The sequence below is a fragment of the Bos javanicus genome, chromosome 6 (genome assembly GCF_032452875.1).
Source record: "Bos javanicus breed banteng chromosome 6, ARS-OSU_banteng_1.0, whole genome shotgun sequence".
NCBI lineage: Eukaryota > Metazoa > Chordata > Mammalia > Artiodactyla > Bovidae > Bos > Bos javanicus.
In genome coordinates this window covers 5,851,772-5,871,279 of record NC_083873.1, presented here as the reverse complement: position 1 = coordinate 5,871,279, position 19,508 = coordinate 5,851,772, and positions in this window count along the sequence as shown.

Below are 19,508 nucleotides of genomic sequence, written 5' to 3'. Positions count from 1 at the left end.
GACTTGTCCAGCTTTTGCTTGTCTTATTTATTGTTGGATGTGTTGGGTCTTGGTGGTGGCACATGGGATCTTCCACGCATCACGTGGAATCTTTTGTTGTGGCATGTGGGCTCAGCAGTTCAGGCATGTTGGCTTGGGCACCCCATAGCATGTAGGATCTTATTTCCCCAAGCAGGGAAACCTGTGTCCCCTGCATTGGAAGGTGGATTCTTGACCACTGGACAACTAAGGAAGTCCCTGTCCAGTTTGAAAAAAATAGCATAAAATTTTTTAACAATACTATCTTTTTGAAATTTAATGTCTGCAGTTTCCTTAGTGATACCCTCTTTCATTCTTTATACTAGTATTTTTCTCTCTTTTGTTGTTGATCTCTAGTTACAGGTTTATCAATTTTATTAATCTTTTCAAGGAATCCACTTTTGACTTTGTTAGTTATCTTTAGTGTTTACATTCTGTTTCACTTTTTGTTTATATTCTGATTGCTGCTTTTATATTTATTATTTTCTCTGTTTTATTTATGTGAATTTAATTTAATCTTTTTATAGCTATAGTTGAAACTTAGTTTAATTCTTCTTTTCCAATATAGAGCTGCAAAGTTCCCTTTAAGCACCACTTTAGCAGTATCACACAAACTTCTATCTGTTGTGATTTCATTATTATTTAGTTAACAGTGTTTCCTAATTAATCTATGTTTTCTTTTTGGACTTATGAACTATTTATAAAGATATTGCTTAACTTTCAAATATTTCAGTATTTTCAAATATTTGATATTTTGTGTTCATTGATTTTTTACTTTAATTTTTATTATGATCTGAGAGCATAATTCACATGATTTTAATCCTGTTACATTTTGAGAGGTTTTTTTTTTTTTTTTTTTTTGCTCAGCACATGATTTATCTTGGTGACTATTACATGTGCATTTTAAAAGAGAGTATTCTCTAGGTGCTCAGTAAGTGAAGTGAAGTGAAGTCACTCAGTCGTGTCCGACTATTTGCGACCCCATGGACTGTAGCCTACAGGGCTCTTCCATCCATGGGATTTTCCAGGCAAGAATACTGGAGTGGGTTGCCATTTCCTTCTCCAGGGGAACTTCCCGACCCAGGGATTGAACCCTGGTCTCCTGCATTGTAGGCAGATGCTTTACCGTCTGAGCCACAAGGGAAGCCCTGTAGGTGCTGGGTATAGTATCCATAAAAACAAAGATGCTCAACATCACTCATTATCAGAGAAATGCAAATCAAAACCACAATGAGGTACCATTTCACGCCAGTCAGAATGGCTGCGATCCAAAAGTCTACAAGCAATAAATGCTGGAGAGGGTGTGGAGAAAAGGAAACCCTCTTACACTGTTGGTGGGAATGCAAACTAGTACAGCCACTATGGAGAACAGTGTGGAGATTCCTTAAAAAACTGGATATAGAACTGCCTTATGACCCAGCAATCCCACTGCTGGGCATACACACTGAGGAAACCAGAATCGAAAGAGACACATGTACCCCAATGTTCATCGCAGCACTGTTTATAAGAGCCAAGACTTGGAAGCAACCTAGATGCCCATCAGCAGACAAATGGATAAGAAAGCAGTGGTACGTATACACAATGGAGTATTACTCAGCCATTAAAAAGAATACATTTGAATCAGTTCTAATGAGGTGGATGAAACTGGAGCCTATTATACAGAGTGAAGTAAGCCAGAAAGAAAAACACCAATACAGTGTACTAACACATATATATGGAATTTAGAAAATGGTAACGATAACCCTGTATGCAAGACAGCAAAAGAGACACAGATGTATAGAACAGTCTTTTGGACTCTGGGAGAGGGAGCAGGGGATGATTTGGGAGAATGGCATTGAAACATGTATAATATCATATAAGAAACGAATCACCAGTCCAGGTTTGATGCAGGATACAGGATGCTTGGGCTGGTGCACCGGGATGACCCAGAGGGATGGTATGGGGAGGGAGGTTGGAGGGGGGTTCAGGATGGGGAACATGTGTATACCTGTGGCGGGCTTACATTCATATATGGCAAAACCAATACAGTATTGCAAAGTAATTAGCCTCCAATTAAAATAAATAAATTTAAATTAAAAAAATAACAATCAGATTAAATTGCTTGGCAATGTTAAGTCTTACATTCTTCCTGATTTCTTAGTTTGCTTATTCTATCAGAGACTGAGAAAGAAGTATTAAAATAGCCAACTATAATTGTGGCTTTTTCAGGTCTCCCCTTTGATTTTTTCAGGTTGTTCTGTATGTAGTTTGAAACTCTGTTACTAGGTACATTGGAAGAGGATTATGACTTCTTAGTAACTGACTCTTGAGCATCTTGGAATGTACATTTTTAACCTTTTGTATGTTTACAATGGCTAGTTTAAAGACTTTATTTCCCAGGGCCAACATGTGTCATCTTTGAGATCATTTCTTTTGTCTATTTTTTTCATGGTTGCATGTTATATGTTCTTGTGTCTTCACACATCTAGTCATTTTTGATAATCTGTAGTGTATTGTAGATGCTTTGTTTTTAAAAATTTAGATTTTCTTTGTTTCCCTAAAGATCACTGAATTTTATACTAATGGACAGTTAATTTACTAGAGTGTCAACCTGATCCTGTTGAGCACTGGGTTTAAGACTTAATTTGGTTGTGCTTAGGATGGCCTTACTGTGACTCTTCTGAAGCAAACCCTTTTTAGGCTGTCAACTAAATGCCCAGAATGTTCAACAGGTTCTCTCCACTGTGGATGATTGAAACTCCAGTTTTTCCTAGCACCATATTATGTCCAGAATTATTATTCAACTCACTGTCACCCAGTAACTGTTCTGTTCTAGTCCTTGTAAAATTTTGTCCTGTACAAAGTTGTGTTTGGTCCAAAGTCTGTGGAATCCTGTGAAGATTTCTGTTGTTTCTCTTCTGAACATCTTCTCTCTGGTACCTTTCCAGCAAATTCCAGTTACCACAGCAGACCCAAACATTGATTTCTGTTTCCTTCAGTCAGAATGACCATGCCTTGCTTTTTGGACTGTATTTGCCTCCACTTCATTTTGGAAAGAGGACAAAATAAGGATGCATGCATAGCTTACCTCACACATTTGTCTTTTCAGAGGGATTACATCTAGTTCTTTCTGTTGTACATTGCCTGAGAACAATTCATTTACATAGTGTTTCAAGTTCTGTAGTTGTCTCTGGTTGTAGTCTATCATGATCAGAACTTAAAGTTCACATAGATGTTAAAAAATTGTCTCCAGTACATCTTGTCTGTTTTGAAAAATGTGGAGGGGGTACTGAGCTTCCCTGGTGACACAGTGGTAAAGAGTCCACCCACGATGCAGGAGACACAAGAGACGCAGGCTTTGATCCCTGGGTTGGAAAGATGCCCTGGAATAGGAAATGGCAACCCACTCCTGAATCTTGCCTGGAAAATTTCAGTGGGCAGAGAGACCTGGCAGGCTGCAGTCCATGGGGTCGCAGAGAGTTAGACATGGCTGAGTGACTGAGCATGCACGCGCAGAAGGGCGATTTTAGTAAAATTTTTGGAAGTGGTTTGTCAAAATAATATACATCTACTAACTTTCCTATATACGTATTACCTGTGAAATATTTTAGCTTAAAAAGAAAGCAATAATTAACAAAGATCTCTCCAACATATGCATAATTTACTTTGTCTTTCTTAGCTCCCCCCACCACCATAATCTTTCTCTCTCTCTCCAAAATTTGTCATTTGTTTATCATTCTTCTACCTCTCAAATTTTTTTCTTAGAGTTGGTCCAGTTTGTTTCCTTCCACACTCAGGGACATTAACCCTCTAGGGATTTGTGTCTTTAGGAGCTCTTTGCTACTCGTTGCAAATAGTCTAACTTGCTTTTCTAAAAAAAAAAATCTGTTTTTTACCCATTTTTTTTTCTAAAAAGGGGAAAACCAAATTGCCGTCTGTCTGACTTGTCTCATGTGTGTGCACGCATACAGAGAAATGGCATTGAGGAGGGGCTAACTTGGTGTTAAATTATCCTGCTCTAGACAGTTGCCACAATCTTCCAGAGACAACAGGTTTGAGGACTTTTCTATCATTTCTCTTTCTATCTTTTTTCTGTGCTATGAAGGAATAATTCTCTAGTAAATGATGCTGTTGGTATCAACTCAGTACCCTCCAGCTGCTTCCAGTGTATTGATTGAGCTCCTAGTACTGTTGACTGACTCTTTAATTTTACTTAAAGTGATACACAAATAAAATGTAGATGATCTTTATCAACAAGTTTTTCACAGGTGCATCAATAGATTGGGAGTGTGTAAATCAGCATTAAGAAATCCAAAATGCTTTTTGAAGACTTGCAAAGTGTTGAGATGACATCGTATTTCCAGACACGTCTAATTTATAAGTGTACACAATGTACCTTGCTTTAGAAAATTGCTAGTTTCTGTAGTCCCTTACATCTCAAGGATAGACTTAAAAATATTTATTTAGCTCATGCTCTGTGTCTGACACTAGGCTGGGACAGAATAATTTCTTTTAGATGATTGACCAGAAGGAAAATAGTCCCAGCAAAAGGGGCTTCCCAGGTGGGTCAGTGGGTAAAGAACCTGTCTGCAATGCAGGAGATGCAGAAGACTTGGGTTCTTCCTGGGTCGGGAAGATATCCTGGAGGAGGGCACTGCCTCACTCTAGTATTCTTGCTGGAGAGTCCCATGGACAGAGGGGCCTGGAGGGCTACAGTCCGTAGGTCGCAAAGAGTTGGACACGACTGAAGTGACTGAGTATGCACGCACACAGGATGCAAGAAGGTGATTCTTGGAGTATTTGAAAGCTGTTTTAGTTGACTGATGAGACTTTGAGAGGAGCCTAAATGACATGTGAGAGAGAGAACAATCCTCGCCTAGCTGCATAGCAGAAGCCATGGAGAAGGGGGAAAATGACACATGCAAATTTGTATCAATACTAGGGATTTGACTTTGAATGCACTTTGCACCTGTGCTTTTGATCTTCACTTGTTCACTTCACAAGTTTGTCTGTTAAATCCAAAGTGAGCACAAGTGTTTGAGAAATTAAATTACTTTTCCATTGACTCTAAAAAGAATCCGCCTAAGACAACAAAATTTTATGTCACTATGAAAAAATTACTTTTTTCCCCAAGTTTATATTTAAAATCGATAGGTTGCATTAAATAGTATTATAGTAAATTCATCCTGGACCAATATGGAAATCTTCAGGTATATGAGAAAATTCAGAGTAAATGTTAATAGAAGAAATAAAACACACTAACTTATATTGACAGTAAACTGCACACGACAAAACTACAAAATTTGAGTGGAGAAATTAGATTTGATAGATTTATGACTGCAAAAGAACACTCAAAAAGGCAAAAGCTGTAAAGTGTAAAAGTGGATATGAAAAACAAATAGACTGATTACTCAAAGGAAAATGTAATATAAAATGTTTATATACAGTAGTTGATACCTGCTGAATATTTTCAAATAAAATTCCAATGTAGACAAAATTTCTTATTTATATATTTACATTTATTAAAAATAATTGTCAAAGCATCCTCAGGATTAAAACAGTGGGATAAAAGGAACAGGTGAAGCATCTTCTTCATGTGCAAGATACATCTAAAACAAGTTACATTGTTTACAGAAGAGTGTAACAATTTTTCTAACATTTTATTATAATACTCGCTCAGTCTTCTCAGTGATAGTTAAAATCATAGATACTGAGACAGATGCTATTAAATCTGAAAAAGTTGAAACTCAGTTTACATATGTTCTGATAGTTATTAATATATCAAAGTGTACTGCAACCCATGCTTTGAAAGTTCTCCCATATCTTGTGTAACTCTGTATATTATGGAATTTTCATATTTGTAAATACTCACTTGCAAAATGTATTTGAATCCAAATCAAACCTACCTGACAGGTCTTCATCAGAGAATATCTAGGTCCCTTCAGTGCAAGTGGGACTTGGTAAGTTCTCAGGATGCTTTGGTATGTTCCAAGGTGCAAGATAAATTAGAATCCATTTTGGAAAAGATATTTTTCACATATCCTGTCCCTCCCCCACTCTACTAGAGAGAATGTTAAATCATCTTCTTTTCTACAAAATTAAAGTTACATGGTTACAAAGTATCAACATTCAGGGTAAAAATTAACCTCCTGTAAGCTGTATAGTGGGAGAGGTAGGACATGAGTGATAAAGTGATAACAAAAATGAATAAATACATGTGTGTCTTAGGTTTAAGCTGAGAAACCATACTTTGCACATTTTTAACGACAGGGCCATGAAACTGGAAAGACTCTGGAGGATGATGTACAATCACTTCTTATTGTGTATGTTGAAAACGGAATGCAGTTCTCTGCCTTCAGTTTAGTGCTTGCCCTGAAAAGTTAAGCACCAGCAAGAAGTTTCTGCTTTATTGACTGTGCCAAAGCCTTTGACTGTGTGGATCATAATCAACTGGGAAATTCTGAAAGAGATGGGAATACCAGACCACCTGACCTGCCTCTTGAGAAACCTGTATGCAGGTCAGGAAGCAACAGTTAGAACTGGACATGGAACAACAGATTGGTTCCAAATAGGAAAAGGAGTATGTTAAGGCTGTATATTGTCACCCTGCTAATTTAACTTCTATGCAGAGTACATCATGAGAAACGCTGGGCTGAAAGAAGCACAAGCTGGGATCAAGATTGCCGGGAGAAATATTAATAACCTCAGATATGCAGATGGCACCACCCTTATGGCAGAAAGTGAAGAGGACCTAAAAAGCCTCTTGGTGAAAATGAAAGTGGAGAGTGAAAAAGTTGGCTTAAAGCTCAACATTCAGAAACGAAGATCATGGCATCTGGTCTCATGCTTTCATGGGAAATAGATGGGGAAACAGTGTCAGACTTTATTTTTGGGGGCTCCAAAATCACTGCGGATGGTGATTGCAGCCATGAAATTAAAAGACGCTTACTCCTTGGAAGGAAAGTTATGACCAACCTAGATAGCATATTCAAAAGCAGAGACATTACTTTGCCAACAAAGGTTTGTCTAGTCAAAGCTATGGTTTTTCCTGTGGTCGTGTATGGATGTGAAAGTTGGACTGTGAAGAAGGCTGAGTGCCAAAGAATTGATGCTTTTGAACTGTGGTGTTGGAGAAGACTCTTGAGAGTCCCTTGGACTGCAAGGAGATCCAACCAGTCCATTCTAAGGGAGATCAGTCCTGGGTGTTCTTTGGAAGGAATGATGCTAAAGCTGAAACTCCATATTTTGGCCACCTCATGGGAAGAGTTGACTCATTGGAAAAGAGTCTGATGCTGGGAGGAATTGGAGGCAGGAGAAGAAGGGGACGACAGAGGATGAGATGGCTGGATGGCATCACCGACTTGATGGACATGAGTTTGGGTGAACTCTGGGAGTTGGTGATGGACAGGGAGGCCTGGCATGCTGCAGTTCATGGGGTCGCAAAGAGTTGGACCCGCACTGAGTGACTGAACTGGACTGAACTGAACTGAAGGTGATGGATAGGGATGCCTGGCGTGTTGCAGTCCATGGGGTGGCAAAGCGTCAGACACGACTGAGTGACTGAACCGACTGACTGACTGAAGTTGGTGCCAGCAGTAAAGAATCTGCCTGCCAATGCAGAAGATATAGGAGATGCAGGTTTGATGCCTGGTTTGGGAAGATCCTCTGGAGTAGGAAATGGCAACCCAGTCCAGTATTCTTACCTGGGAAATCCCATTGACAGAGAAGCCGGGTGGGCTGTAGTCCACAGGATCGCAAAGAGTTGGACATGATTGAGCACTGAAAAAGATCTGCACCCCCAAAAGCAAGCATTCGTTTTGGGCTATATGCACCCTATTTCCCAGAGTCCCGAGCAAAGTCTGACCCAATGGTCTAAAGAAAATGTTTATTTCAGTAGAAGCTGAGCATAACCAGGGACATATTACAGTCAAAGACCTTCTTCTGCAGAATCTTTTAAAAACAATTAGATGAGGAGATGCAGTTTTTTGGACTTAATTCATGCCAAGATCATGCATATACTTAGGAGCAAATACTTGCAGCTGCGTCATTATAAACAAACACGGCAAATATTGCTACCCAATCTTTTTCTGCACAACTTTTCAGACAGCTAATACCAATAAACAAGAGGGTCCTGCAAATTAAAATCTTTCATTTTTTATCTAGTCCAGTAAACCTGATGCCAAAATTGGATGGCCCTAGAGATCAACTTAACATAAATTTACTGAATAATCATCAGAATACTTTGTATGGTTACATGAGATCACAGTGAGGCATAAAATATGGTGTACACCCTTGAGGAACTTTGAATCCTCCCGTAGGAGGGTCCTACAGGAAATCTAGATGAGAGGAGAGAGCTGGAAGATGTAAAATGTTTAAGCATATAAAGAGCAACAACTGGGGAATTTGGCTGAGGTAGGGAGGAGCAGAGAAAAAGAAGGTAAGATCCAGAGAGGAAGAGAGTTGCTCAGAAGGGCTCCAGCATTAATGATCACTGATCCTGAAAAACAAGTCTTTACTGTCTGCTCCACTCTGCATTGTCTACAGGATGTAGGTGCCTCGAGTTAGAAAGAAGGATTGTTGGAGCCATAGATGCATCAGTGTTTCTAGAATGCCTAATAATATAAGGAATATGTTTGAACTATTTGAAGTATTTTTTAAAAATGGAGAACAAACAGTGAAATCAAACCAATTCTTGAAGTTAGTACTTTGATAAGATTGGAGAACACTAAGGCATTTTTATACTACTAAATTAGTTACTAGACATAGAAATGTATCTGTAAAGTATACTGTATACTTAATCAAATATTTAATGGACAGCATTTGTGTGTGTCTTTGACAACTTAAGCCAACTCTTTTCACTGTACATTTATGAGAGGAAACTGTTAGTTCTTTCCATGATTTGTAGAAATTATTTTTGCCATGGAACTCTTTACAAAGTTATCTTCTAATTTTATTTTCCCTAGCACATTCTACTTAGGCTAGCAATACATTATAAGTGCTCTATTTAATAATGCTGCATAGGAAGCTTTATGTCTGTTCCAGTGATTAAATTTACTGAAAGTAACTATGTAAACTTAATTTTTTAAATCTAATATTATATCCAAAAAGATATTTATCCAATGAATATGCCAAAATCAGTGTCTGCATTTGTTAAACATAACTTTTTACAATTCCTGTTTACTAATATCTCCAACTAATCTTATATTTTTCCAAAAAATGCACAGTGTCTAATTGCATGCAACTGGATATAAGCTTCAAATGTGCTTACTTGGATCATTCTCTGTTTGGAAAAGAAATATCTACCATTATAACCAAGGTTTCTCTTTTTATTTAGTTTTAAAGCAGCTGAAAACATAACGCAGTGAACTCATCTTTAAAGAGGTTTCCTATTGGTATCTCAGAGCTTAAACACTGCAAGTAGGATTGCAGATGGTCCGTCTGTATGATACAGCCTATCAAATGACTGATCTCTTACATGGGCAGATGGCTGAGAGGCCTGACAGCAGCTCAGTTTCCAAGTTGCGAGTGAGTGTGTGTGTGTGTGTGTGTGAGAGAGAGAGAGAGAGAGAGAGACTGCTGAAGAACAAAGCTCCTTTACTCTGAAAGGCTTGTCAACACAACACTGAAAACTAAGTCTTGAGTTTTGGAGTTACATATGAAAAGAACAGATTACCTAACTAAAACAAAGCAAAACAAAAAACTGTAAGGCTGCTGATTTACCTAAACTATGGTTCTAAATTTTCTATAAAATAAAAAATCAGAGAACTCTGCTCAATATTATGTAACAACCTAAATAGGAAAAGAATTTGAAATAGAACAGGCACATGTATATGTATAATTGAATCACGTTGCTGTACACCTGAAACTATCACAATATCATGAATCAACTATACTCCAAAAAATAAAAAAATAAAACCTGAAATAGTTGAAGAATGATTCAGTTGAAGAATGCTTCAGAAAATTTTAAATTCAATGTTAATTTTTACTCTTTGAAAATTGGAGAATTATATTCTTCATTAGTGAAAGATAATTTGAAATTTAAGAAAAACAATTTGCATCTTTTCATCTCTAAGAGTCTAAAATACTCTTTTTTTTATAACCTCCTGTTCTCTATCTTTAAAAAAATACAATTCTATATTCAATTTGGACTCATCTCTTCTGAGAAATAAATGAAAAAATTTCAAAAAATGGTTAGCTGCAGAGTAGGCACTGGATTAGTGGTGCTCCTTTGCTGTATCTGTGAAGGACGCAGTTATCTCATTTGCTCCCAGAACTAGCTGATCTGGAAAATCTCAGTTGTTTTCCTTTCAAAATTATTCTGTCATCTGACACATCTCAATCATTTATCATGAGAACAGTCAGAAATGACGGATTTTATTTTTTCTTCTCTTTTTTTTCCTGATCTACGATGTAGTAAGTAAGCAAACAAATTTCCAGTCTAATTTCTGGTGCAACCTGTCCCAGGAAACAAGATATTTTGAGAAGAAAACGAGTTGGTGCCTGCCTGGAGGGTAGATGTGGTAAACCCTCTCTCTCCTCAGGAGATGGAAGGCAGCCACACATTTGGCAGCGAATACTCAGTCAACTGACAGAGCAGGCAGTTGGCGGCACAGGAAAAGTGCATCTGTTGCATTATTAAGTATCAAGATGACAAACAGAGGTCGTAATTAAGCTTGTGCTTAACAGCTCTTTGCCTTGAGTAGTAACAACTATGATTTTCTAAAGGCACCCTCCCATCACTTCTATCATGTCCTCACAGAGAAATGTAATGATGTCAGAGTTGTCATCACTAGGACAATTTATTGTGCTCTCCTTAATTAAAACCTTTCCTCTAGTCTTCTTATTAACATTTTTATATTTCCCAGCTTTTAAAATTACTTCAGTTGCTTTTTGGAGACAAATCACTGTATAAATCCCCAAACACAAATAAGTCATCCCAATTACATGTTGTCTAAAGCAATTACTTCATTTATTTATGTCTATTCAAAAGGAGAAAGAAAAGTATTAGAGAAACTTCAGATGAATACTGTATTTTGATAAATAAAAACACTGAAGTGGGATTATGCAATGAAATGGCAAGGTATTCTATAAAACCTATATTACATATGTTACATATTACATCTTTGCATAAAGATTGAGTTGTTTCTGTTAAAGGTGAAAGAAAAGAAAGGAAGTGTACTTAGCAGGTAATTAGAAATAATATTTTCACAGAGCTAATGTGACCTAACTTATTTTTAAAAAGTAAAATAATGAATTAGAATTCCATATTCAAGAGAAATAAAATTTGCTAATTTTGATTAAACAAGAAACCAAAAGACACTAAAAAAAAAAACGCAGCTGTTCAAAGAGTGATTATAATACGGCAATTAGTACCTGATCAAATGCATTTTAATAAACTGAGGATTCTAGTTAATAAGGATTATTCTGAGATGTTTCAAGTTTGGTATGTTGAGCCAGGTACAAGTAAATAAAAAATATAACTTGTTAATTTCTCCAACCATATGTAAATTATAAGTGATGTTTGAGGTCCCTGCATAATACAGTGTTGTGTGGATGTGAAAGCTGGACTATAAAGAAAGCTGAGTGCAGAAGATTTGATGCTTTTGAGCTGTGGTGTTGGAGAAGACTCCTGAGATTCCCTTGGACTTCAAGGAGATCAAACCAGTCAATCCTAAAGGAAATCAGTCCTGAATATTCATTGGAAGGACTGATTCTAAAGCTGAAACTCCAATACTCTGGCCACCTCATGCGAAGAACTAACTCATTAGAAAAGACCCTGATGCTGGGAAAGATTGAAGGCAGGAGGAGAAGGGGACGACAGAGGATGAGATGGTTGGATGTCATCACGGACTCGATGGATATGAGTTGGAGCAAGCTCTGGGAGATAGTGAAGGACAGGGAAGCCCGGCGTGCTGCAGTCCATCAGGTCACAAAGAGTCAGATACGACTGAGTGACTAAACAATGACAGTTGTATGCAGGAACTGTTATCTGTGAGCCTCATGGTAAGCATAAAGCACAAACCTATAATAGATACACAAAAGATAATGAGAAAGGAATCTAAGCATAACGCTACAGAAAGTCATCAAACAACGAGGGAAGAAAGCAGGAAACCTGAAAAAAAAAAAAAACAGAGATGAACTACAAAACAGAAAAAAATATTAATAAAATGACAATTAGTACATACCTATTAATTATTTTAAATGTAAATGGACTAATTTCTCCAATCAAAAGACATATACTGACCAAACGGATAAAAGAAAACAAGACCCACTTATATGCTGCCTAATCTAGTAAGAAAAAGACTCTCATCGGTCCAGGCAGATTGCATAGAAGGTAACAAACAACTACCTCTTCTACAAGCAGACTGAATACTCCTATACCAATTTGCATTTTGATAGAAAACAATATTTTAGAACTGTGTTAATCTAATATTTTAGCAGTGAAGAACTCTTGAGGTTTTTCTTTTTATCTTATAAATAAACTCATAAAAGTTGAACCTACTTTACCAACATTTTAAAGGCTTTCATTGCTTCTCTTCAGACATGACCCAGATAATCACAATGGTGTGATCACTCACCTAGAGGCAGACATCCTGGAATACAAAGTCAAGTGGATCTGAAGAAGCAGAACTACAAACAAAGCTAGTGGAGATGATGGAATTCCAGTTAAGCTATTTCAGATCCTAAAAGATGATGCTGTGAAAGTGCTGCACTCAATATGCCAGCAAGTTTGGGAAACTCAGCAGTGCCACAGGACTGGAAAAGGTGAGTTTTCATTCCAATCCCAAAGAAAGGCAATGCCAAGGAATGTTCAAACTATTGCAGAATTGCACTCATCCCACACACTAGAAAAGTAATGCTCAAAATTCTCCAAGCCAGGTTTCAACAGTACGTGAACGATGAATTTCCAGATGTTCAAGCTGGATTTAGAAAAGGCAGAGGAACCAGACATCAAATTGCCAACATCCACTGGATCATCGAGAAAGCAAGAGAGTTCCAGAAAAACATCTGCTTTATTGAGCACGCCAAAGCCTTTGACTGTGTGGGTCACAGCAAACTGTGGAGAATTCTGAAAGAGAAGGGAATACCAGACCACCTGACCTGCCTCCTGAGAAACCTGTATGCAGGTCAGGAAGCAACAGAACTGGACATGGAACAACAAACTGGTTCCAAATCGGGAAAGGAGTATGTCATTGCTGTGTATTGTCACCCTGCTTATTTAACTTATATGCAGAGTACATCATGAGAAATTCTGGACTGAATAAAGCACAAGCTGGAATCAAGATTGCCAGGAGAAATATCAATAACCTTAGATATGCAGATGACACCACCCTTATGGCAGAAAGTGAAGAACTAAAGAGCCTCTTGATGAAAGTGGAAGAGTGAAAAAGTAGGCTTAAAGCTCAACGTTCATAAAATGAAGATCATGGCATCCGGTCCCATCACTTCATGGCAAATAGATGAGGAAACAATGGAAATAGTGACAGACTTTATTTTTCTGGGCAAGAAAATCACTGCAGATAGTGACTGCAGGCATGAAATTGAAAGACTCTTACTTCTTGGAAGAAAAGTTATGACCAACCTAGACAGTATATTAAGAAGCAGAGGCATTACTTTGCCAACAAAGGTCTGTCTAGTCAAAGCTATGATTTTTCCTGTAATTATGTATGGATGTGAGTGTTTGACTATATAGAAACTTGAGCACTGAAGAATTAATGATTTTGAACTGTGGTGTTGGAGAAGACTCTTGAGAGTCCCTTGGACTGCAAGGAGATCCAATCAGTCCATCCTCAAGGAAATCAATCCTGAATATTCATTGGAAGGCCTCATGTTGAAACTGAAACTCCAGTACTTTGGCCACCTGATGTAAAGTACTGACTCATTTGAAAAGACCCTGATGCTGGGAAAGATTGAAGGCAGGAGGAGATGGTTGGATGGCATCACCGACTCAATGGACATGAGTTTGAGTCAACTCTGGAAGTTGGTGATGGACAGGGAAGCCTGGCATACTGCAGTCCATGGGATTGCAAAGAGACTGAGTGACTGAACTGAACTGAACTGAGACTGATCATTTGCAGTTTTTATAAACCAAAAGTATAAGTAAAGTGTTAGTCATTCAGTTGTGTCTGACTCTTTGCAACCCAATGGACTGTAGCCCACCAGGATCCTCTATCTGTGGGATCCTCAGGCACGAATACTGGAATGAGATGCCATGCCCTTCTGCAAGGGATCTTACTGACCCAGGATCGAACCTGAGCCTTTTGTGTCTTCTGCATTGGCAGGCGGGTTCTTTACCACTAGTACCATCTGGGAAGGTATCCTAAGACAAAGTTAATTTTCTTGAAACTGTCTAAACTTTCTCTGTCCATACAAGCTTTTTTTTTTTTTTTTTTACTATCTTGTACTTGCTGTACAGAATATTTGCTTTAAGAAGAAATTACTCTGTTTTCCCATTGATAAGCAAAAATGCATCTCATTACTTTGTCTACACATTTAATCTTTTAATCATTGTTCCCAGGATAGCTCCAGCATGAATTTTCAACCTAAATATCCAATTTATTTTTCACACAGAAAATTGAAAGATAAGGAGTAACTGTTTCATACACAATCTTGGTAGCACACCAGCAAATTTCACGAGCACACATAAAGCAGTTACCTACAGCTATCATTTTTACAATTCTATAAAGTGGCAAAAATAAACGTGTTCAGTAAATAAAAAGTATTTTATATGTAAATAAGGGGGCAACAGGGAAGCCTGGTGTGCTGCAGTCCATGGGGTTGCAAAGACTCGGACATGACTGAGTGACTGAACAGATCTGAACTGAACTGAAGGAGTCTTCCCAGGTGGCTCAGTGATAAAGAATCTACCTGCCAAGCAGGAGACTTGGATTCGATCCCTGGGAAGATCCCCTGAAGTAGAAAATGGAAACCCAATCTAGTATTCTTACCTAGAAAATTCCATGGATAGAGAAGCCTGGCAGGCTACAGTCCAGCGGGTTGCAAAGAGTCGTACGTGACTGAGCAAATCAGCACATATGTACATAATATGAAATGTGAATAATAATAAAATGTAAATACATAAATAGTAAGCAAATATTCCTGACTAATATTTCAGTATTCTATTTCATATAGAAATTAAGTATTCAAAGATTATTTATTAAATAATCCAATATTAGTACTGGTCTTAAAGTTAACTAAAAAATCTGGAAATTATATCTAAGTGGACATGCCACTGAGTATAATTACTACTGATTAAAAAAAAGTTTGTCAGAGTTATATTTCAGTTTAGTTAAATGCAGTTTTTTCTTTGCATTAGTTTCACCACCACCCACCACAATGCTTCTCAGTCGTGATCTCAGAACTTACAACCCCACAGCAAAGTAGGCTTTATTAGCCCTGTTTAGAGATGAATTAACCGAAACTCTTCTTTGGTAAGTGGTGGAACCTGTGTTCTGCCCTCAGTCTATCTTGCTTTCCAACTTGCCGAGGTACTTGTGAATGTCTCGGTAATTTGTGAGCTCAGGAAGCATGATGCCTCCAATTTGACTTGTTCTCTCTCATGAATGTTTTGGCTATTCTAGTCTTTTGTGTTTCTGTGCAAATTTTGTAATTATTTTTTCTTTTCTGTGAAGAATGCCATTTGTACAGTAAATCTCCTACATACGAACCCTCAAGCTGCAAACTTTCAAAGATGTGAATGTGCATTTGCATGTCCAGTCATGTAAGTCAGTACACTGCTATGAGCCAATTGTGTTAGTTGGGTTAGGCTGACTTTGTTGGACTTATGAGCAAATTTGATTTACGAATGTGCTCTTGGTATGTAGGGGACTTACTGTATTTTATAGGGATTGCACTGAATCTGTAGAATGCTGTGGTTAGTATGGATATAGTAACACTGTTAATTCTTCTACTTCATAAGCATGGAATAACTTTTCATTTGCTTCTGTTTACTTCAGTTTTGTCCTTAATGTTATGTAGTTTTCAATGTACAGATCTTCCATTTCTAGTTATTAGTTAAATACAATTTTATATTTTCCATCATCTTGAACACTGTGCAAATAATACTACCTTATCTGATCAGTAAACTGATGGGAAAACTTTAGGAAGTTCAGGTCAACTGGTCTCTTCATAAGAAAGCACATATAAGACCTATTTAAAAATTACATTATGCATTATATTCCACATTTATAAAACAGAGAACTCAGAAGCATTCTTAAACCAAAATTACCAAAGCAGTCTGATTTATCAAAAAAAAAAATTACCTTGATTACATGAACAGTTTTAATAGAAAAAGTTGCTGTGGAAGGATCATTTTTCTCTTAATAGCACAGCTAAAGTATTAGAAGTCTGCTCCTTTGTATGTGGGATTCTAGGAATATTATATTTATGTAAACACCTAAATTTTCTATAAACCAATCAGAATTGATTTTTATTTTAAAAGATCTTTCATTTATTGATTTATAGAAGTTAATTTATTAATGACTGTGACTGAAAATATTTCATGCTTACATTGAGAGATAAAGACTGTTCTCAATTGTAGATAGAAAAGATCTTGTATCTAGTTTTATACCTTTAGTAATAGGTCAAAAGTAAGTACAGAAGCACTATATCACAGTTGTTAACATTGCAATGTGTTCTTCTCTCCAATAAAATTGAAGCACAAAAAGACAAAACAAGGGGGGAAAAAAAAAACAAAACTCTTTGATATCTCTCAATGATCAAGTTCATCACATGTTGAGACCATAAAACCGGATCTTAAGCGTTTGTTGCCACCCAAGGAATTCCCTGATGGCTCAGAAGGTAAAGCATCTGCCTGCAATGTGGGAGACCCTGGGTGGGTCTTCCCTGGGTGGGGAAGATCCCCTGGAGAAGGACCTGGCACCCCCTCTGGTACTCTTGCCTGGAAAATACCATGGACAGAGGAGCCTGGTAAGCTACAGTCCTCGGGGTTGCAAAGAGTTGGACATGACTGAGTGACTTAACTTTCACTTTCTTTCAAGGGAAATATAGTGGTGCTAGTGGTAAAGAACCTGCCTGTCAATGCAGGAGATGCAAGAGATTTCCAGTTTGGTCTCTGGGTAGGGAAGATCCCCTGGAGGAGGGCATGGCAACCCACTCCAGTATTCTTGCCTGGAGAGTCGCATGGACAGAGCAATCTGGAGGGCTACAATCCATACAATTGCAGAGTTGGACATGACAGACATAGCATAGCAGGCAAGGGAAATACTATTGGTCCTGCACAAATTAGAATCAAAATACACTTTGCCAAACATCAGAAACAAAATTAAACTCTTGAACCCAGTAATACCAGTACTGTACTCTAAATCAGCTCTGCTCATGGTCCCTGTTAACCTGTCATGCCTACTAGATAGGGTGCCCAGAATATGGCTGTCTTTTGGGAAGGTGCCTGAATTGATTTACATAACTTTGGATATTACAGTGTATAGTAATGAGCATCCTCCTTGAAACCCAGCAATATAGAAAAAAAAAGAATATATACATTTTAAAGCAGTAAAAGGAAAAGGGAAAATTAGTACACTTGCTCAGTCTAGTAGAATGTAGTAGTGGGATGGAAAGTGAAGTGAAAGTCACTCAGTCGTGTCTGACTTTTGCGACCCCATGGACTGTGTAGTCCCTGGATTTCTCCAGGCTAGAATACTGACATGGGTAGCTTTTCCCTTCTCCGGGGGATCTTCCCAACCCAGGGATCAAACCCTGGTCTCCCGCATTGCCGGCAGATTCTTTACCAGCTGAGCTACAAGGGAAGCCCAAGAATACTGGAGTGGGTAGCCTATCCCTTCTCCAGGGGATCTTCCCGACACAGGAATCATCTGGGTGTCCTGCGTTGCAGGAGGATTCTTCACCAACTGAGCTATCAGGGAAGTGGGATGGAAAGAAAAGGGAGAAAAGTATCATACCTCAAAATTACAAAATAAGATATAGGAAGATTCCCAAAGTGTCACTTTTTAAATAGAATTAACTTTCCAGTTAAAAGACAGAGATAATCAAAGTCTATGAATTGGATTTTAGAAATCTTATTGTATTCTGTTTTAAAAGAGATACCTAAGACATAATGACACAGAAAAGTCTAAAGTAAAGAGAAAATAATGGTATCAGGCTATTACAAAGAAAAAGGGAACTTATTTGGCTGTGTTAACATTGGAAAAAAAATGTATCTTCATAGAACTTTTTTTTAATAAAGAACTATAAGGTCTTGTGATATATATTTATATCACACAATATATATTTATATCACACGATATATATTTATATTGTGTACTTAGTCGCGTCTGACTCCTTGCAACCCCACAGACTGTAGTCCACCAGGATCCTCTGTCTATGGGGATACTTCAGGCATGAATACTGAAATGGGTTGCCATGCCCTCCTCCATGGAATCTTCCCAAACCAGGGACTGAACCCAGGTCTCCCGCATTGCAGGCGGATTCTTACCATCTGAGCCACCAGGGAACCCTAGGTCTCTATATATATGAAATAGAAATACCTAGTATATATTATACTTTTTATATATAATCTATGTTTATATAATTCATCAGATCTTAAGCTTCTTTATCCAGAAAAAAGTTTTGCCCAGTATTAACATAGCTAATATTAATATAGTAATTACATTATTTATCAATGTATTAGTAAAATACTTATAGTAAAAAGTAGATACTTTAATATATAAGATACAATATTGATAATACCATTAATATAACAATATTAGTACTATTAATATATTACTAAGATATTACTTAGAGATATATATATATATATATATATAAAATTCTAGCTAATATATAAACATTTGTTTATATACAGACACACATCAGTTCAGTTCAGTTCAGTCGCTCATTCGTGTCCGACTCTTTGCGACCCCATGAATCACACCACGCCAAGCCTCCCTGTCCATCACCAACTCCCAGAGTTCACTCAGACTCACGTCCATCAAGTCAGTGATGCCATCCAGCCATCTCATCCTCTGTCACCCCTTCTCCTCCTGCCCCCAATCTTTCCCAGCATCAGGGTCTTTTCCAGTGAGTCAACTCTTTGCATGAAGTGGCCAAAGTACTGGCGTTTCAGCTTTAGCATCATTCTTTCCAAAGAAACCCCAGGGCTGATCTCCTTCAGAATGGACTGATTGGATCTCCTTGCAGTCCAAGGGACTCTCAAGAGTCTTCTCCAACACCACAGCTCAAAAGCATCAATTCTTTGGCGTTCAGCCTTCTTCACAGTCCAACTCTAACATCTATACATGACCACAGGAAAAACCACAGCCTTGACTAGACGAAACTTTGTTGGCAAAGTAATGTCTCTGCTTTTCAATATGCTATCTAGGTTGGACATAACTTTCCTTCCAAGGAGTAAGCATCTTTTAATTTCATGGCTGCAGTCACCATCTGCAGTGAGTTTGGAGCCCAACAAAATAAAGTCTGACACTGTTTCCACTGTTTCCCCATCTATTTCCCATGAAGTGATGGGACCGGATGCCATGATGTTAGTTTTCTGAATG